Source organism: Nicotiana attenuata, chromosome 11 (genome assembly GCF_001879085.1).
Source record: "Nicotiana attenuata strain UT chromosome 11, NIATTr2, whole genome shotgun sequence".
NCBI classification, from domain to species: Eukaryota; Viridiplantae; Streptophyta; class Magnoliopsida; order Solanales; family Solanaceae; genus Nicotiana; species Nicotiana attenuata.
In genome coordinates, this window is record NC_031999.1 from 9955361 (window position 1) to 9960382 (window position 5022).

Sequence of the window (5022 nt, forward strand, 5' to 3'; positions counted from 1 at the left end):
TCAGCTTCACTTTGTTTTACCCTGCTTCTTGTGGCTCTACCCCTAGGCACTGAAGAGGCAGTAGGTGTTGGGGATGAGGCTTTTCTTTTCTTGGATGGCTTGGGAACATTTGGGGATTTTGGTGTGGTAGCTTAGCGTTTCTTTGGGTCATAACTTGCTCCAACCTTTTTCAGTAGGTCAGCCAAGATTTCCTCAGTAGATGAAACAGGTTCATCTCTTTGTTTGCTTAGATGAACCAACCCCTCAGCTGCTTCCCAGAACCACTTCCCCCTGACTTCATGCCACTGTCTTCTACCCTCTCTTGTGCAACCCTACATATAGCCAGAACTTCTCCCTTCCCATTTCCCCTCTCTACACCACTTGCACCCTCTCTCTCTCTTTTCCTTTCTTTTTACCTCCACTCCTACTCTACTCAGGCAACTTAACATCCCTAATGGGGCCAATAAGAACAAACCTAGTCTCTAAGTTTTCAACCATAGATGAACTTACCTTAGTGCGTGATTGTTGAATTTTCTCAGTGTCAGAAGACCCATGTCCTTCACCTTCAGTCGCAGATTGAAAGGATTAAGACTCAGAACTGGAGTCAGAATTTTGAGCTGGGCTTTCTTTTACTTGGCTAGCTTTCAACCTTTCATTCAAAACCTTCCTCAGAGCCCCAGATGCTACAGTTTTTCGAGCAAGCATTTTCTGCCTTCGAAACCTAGGTTTTGGAGATACACTGGGTGGAGTAGATGAAGATGAATTTGAGGGTGATGGTGGTGGAGGAGTGCCAGGATGATCTTGTGGGTTATACATGATTGTTCGTTTCTTGAAAGAATTTGGGAATTTTGGAGAAGAGGGCAATTTGAATTGAAGAAGAATTTTTGACGGTTTTAGAATAACGAAGAAGGCTGGAGATGTGGTGTGTATTTAAAGAGAATTAGACATTAATTAAGTAACAACAGATTTTTCAGGGGTCAAATAGAAGTCTAATCAAACTGAGAGTCCAGAAATTTTAATGATCAATTTGGCTTCCCTAGATATTAGGCAAAAATTACGATTTAGAATTCTAAGGAACGGAACCGGTTCAATGCCAACGGATAGAATTTTCTAGGAATTTGACAAGTATTGGACTTCTGCTCATGATTGAACCGTTAATCTTTCTAGTTGCGCAAAGTACAGAAAATATACCTGAGCTTTCATATGAGCCTATACTGATGAACCGGGTTCTTCATTTAGAATTCTCTTGAACATGCCTCACATAATAGAGTAAAAATTTTGTAAGAGATCAGTGAGTCATATAAACACATGTCACAGGAGTATACTAGTTAAAGTATGAAGCTGAGTAATAATTAATCTAGATATTTACACAAGTTCAGAATTCCTAGCCAAATTTTTTTCATTTTTCAAATTTTTTTTTCATTGTGCATTCTGAACTAGGCCTATTAGGTGATCTTAATCATCCCTAATTCCAACCTGTTCCTCTCAAAGTTTTCTCTACTTAGTGCTTTAGTGAAGATGTCAGCAATTTGTTTATCAGTAGCACAGAAATCTATGGAGATCAATCCTTTCTCATAGTTATCTCTTAAGAAGTGGTGCCTAACATCTTTGTGCTTAGTCCTCTTATGATGAACAGGGTTCTTTTTCATACTTATAGCACTAGTGTTATCACAGAATATTAGAATGCAACCAACTTCAACACCAAAATCTACCAGTTGTTGTTTGATCCACAGCAATTGAGCACAACAAGAAGCAGCAACAATATATTCAGCTTCAGCAGTAGACAAGGCCACTGAATTTTGCTTTTTAGTAGCCCATGACACAAGACATGAACCAAGGAAGTGTGCCATACCTGAGGTGCTCTTCCTATCCACTAGAAAACCTGCATAATCAGCATCAGCATATCCTACTAGATTGAAATTGCTACCTTTAGGATACCAATGACACAGATCAGTGGTGCCTTTCAAATATATTAGTATCCTCTTGACAGCAGTCAGGTGAGACTCTTTAGGATTATCCTGAAAGCGAGCACAAACCCTACACTGAAAACAATGTCAGGTCTGCTAGCAGTAAGATACAAGAGTGAACCAATCATACCCCTATAGAACGTTTCATCAACTGATGAACCAGGTTCATCAACATCTAATTTAGTGGAAGTTGCAATGGGTGTGTCTATTTCCTTAGATTCTTCCATTTTAAACTTTTTGATTAGCTCCTTTGCATACTTCTGCTGATGGATCATGGTTCCATTTGGACTTTGTTTGATCCGTAAGCCTAAGAAGAAGTTAAGCTCACCCATCATGCTCATTTCAAACTCACTCCCCATTAGTTTTGCAAAGTTCTTACTTAGCTTATCAATGGTTGCCCCAAAGAATATGTCATCAACATATATTTGTACCACAAGGAGATCCTTACCTTTTTCCCTTAAGAATAAGGTACTGTCAATTTTACCTCTTTTGTAGCCATGTTCAAGCAGGAATTTGGATAGTCGTTCATACCATGCTCTTGGGGCCTGCTTGAGTCCATAGAGAGCCTTGTCTAGCTTGTACACATGCTCGGGACATTCCTTGCTCTCAAACCCTGGAGGTTGTTTCACAAACACTTCTTCTTTCAGGTAGCCATTTAGGAAGGCACTTTTGACATCCATCTGATGAAGAGTGAATTCCATGTGTGCTGCAAAGGCTATGAGAAGTCTGATTGCCTCTAGTCTTGCAACTGGAGCAAAAGTCTCATCATAATCTATGCCCTCCTCTTTGCTGTAACCTTGGACCACCAGTCTTGCCTTGTTTCTTGTAACAGTTCCATCTTCATCAAGTTTGTTTCTAAACACCCATTTTGTACAAATAAATGATCTATCCTTGGGCCATGGAACTAAATGCCATCTCTCAAACTGATTGAGCTCATCTTGCATTGCATTGACCCAATCTGGATCATGCAAAGCTTCAACAACATTTTTAGGTTCAATAAGAGATAAAAAGGCATCAAAGGCACACATATTCTTCAGTTGTGATCTAGTTTTGACTCCAGATGTTGGATCAGTGATAATGTTCTCAATGGGATGAAAACTTTGATACTTGTGAGGTTTCACAACCAACTGGTTTCTAGTAGATGCTTCTCCCATGATCTGTTGCTGAGGAACAGGGTCATGAATAGGTTCTTTTAGGGGATTTATTTCAATTCCTCTTTGACAAGTTCCCCCTGTCAGGTTGCCCTGGATGGAAGAACCTGTTCCATCACATGTTCCTTCTTTTGGTGCCACTTTGACTTGTGCTGAGGCTTCAGTCAAATCCTTTACCAATCCAATGGCTTCATCTTCATGTTCCTGTCTCCCAGAAAGAATGTTAGTTTCATCAAATACTACATGTACACTTTCTTCTACACACAAAGTTCTTTTATTGAACACTTTATATGCTTTGTTATGTGAAGAATATCCCAAGAATACTCCCTCATCTTTTCTAGGATCAAACTTACCTAGGGAGTCTTTTCCATTATTGTGCACAAAGCACTTGCATCCAAATGCCCTAAGATGGGATATATTTGGTTTTCTCCCTTTAAGTAACTCATAGGGAGTCTTCTCTACAAGAAGTCTAGTCATGCATCTATTGATAATGTAACATGAAGTGTTTACAGCCTCTGCCCAGAAGCTATGGGGCAGCTTATTAGAAAGAAGCATAGTCCTAGCCATGTCTTCAAGAGTCTTGTTCTTTCTTTCAACTACTCCATTTTGTTGAGGAGTCCAAGGGGCAGAGAAATTATGATCTATGCCATTTTCATCACATAATTCAGCAAACTTAGCATTTTCAAATTCAGTTCCATGATCAGACCTAATGGGTGCAAGTTGATTTCCTAATTGTTTCTGAATTTTTCTAACAAAGGTAGTAAACATGTCAAATGCTTCATCTTTAGATGTTAGAAATAGAACCCAGGTAAATCTAGAATAATCATCAACAAGTACCATTACATATTTCTTTCCACCTCTGCTCATGGTTCTCATTGGACCATAGAGATCCATATGGACCAGTTCCAACGACTTGGTTGTGCTTACCATCTTCTTGCTTTTGAAGGATGATCTTACCTTCTTTCCCCTTGCACATGCCTCACAAACTTTGTCTTCCTTAAACTTGATGTTGGGTAACCCTATCACCAAGTCCTTGGAGACTAATTTGTTTAGCTGATTCAGACTGGCATGACCAAGTCTTTTGTGCCACAGGAGGGGATCATTATCCAGCACACTTAGGCAGGTTAGTTCATTTTCAGAAAGAGTTGACAAATCTACAATGTAAATATTGTTAACTCTTTTTTCCTGCAAAACAATCTTGTCGGTGGTAAGGTTAATCACAAAGCATTTAGTAGAGGTGAATGCTACAAGGTTACCTCTCAGTTGTGACACACTGATCAAGCTGTATTTCAAGCCATCTATCAAGTAGACATTCTCAATGGAGTGAGAGTATGTCTTACCTACCTTTCCAACCCCAATAATCTCACCTTTCTTCCCTTTTCCAAAGGAGACATTACCTTCCTTTAAGTCCTCAAGTGAAAGGAACCGATTCTTGCTTCCAGTCATATATTTTGAGCAGCCACTATCCATGTACCATATTTGGCTACCTCCCTTCACTTGGACCTATAAAAAGAAATCAGGGGTTAGTCTTAGGAACCCAAACTAGTTTGGGTCCCTTTCTATAGGCAAAGGGATAAATCAGATTCCTTCTAGCCCACCCAGGCAGCCTATTTTTTTCTTGAACAAAAGTTTTGATCTTTTGACTGGCCTTTTCTTTTGCATTACATTCATTTTTGTGATGGCCAGTCTTGCCACAGTGTGTGCAGATTTTGTTCTCAGGAAGAGTGAGGTACTTGCTTTTAGGATCCCACTTAGGTTCTTGTGTCCCATAACCAAGTCCTCTTTTGTTGCTACTGTGATGTTCTTGTAACCAAGAGTGTGCATCAGAAGCCTTGTCCATTTGCAAGTTCTGTCTAGTTCATGTTTTACCTCCCTAGATCTCTTTTAGAACTCTTATCTGCTCATCCTTTCTGTACAGCTCATCC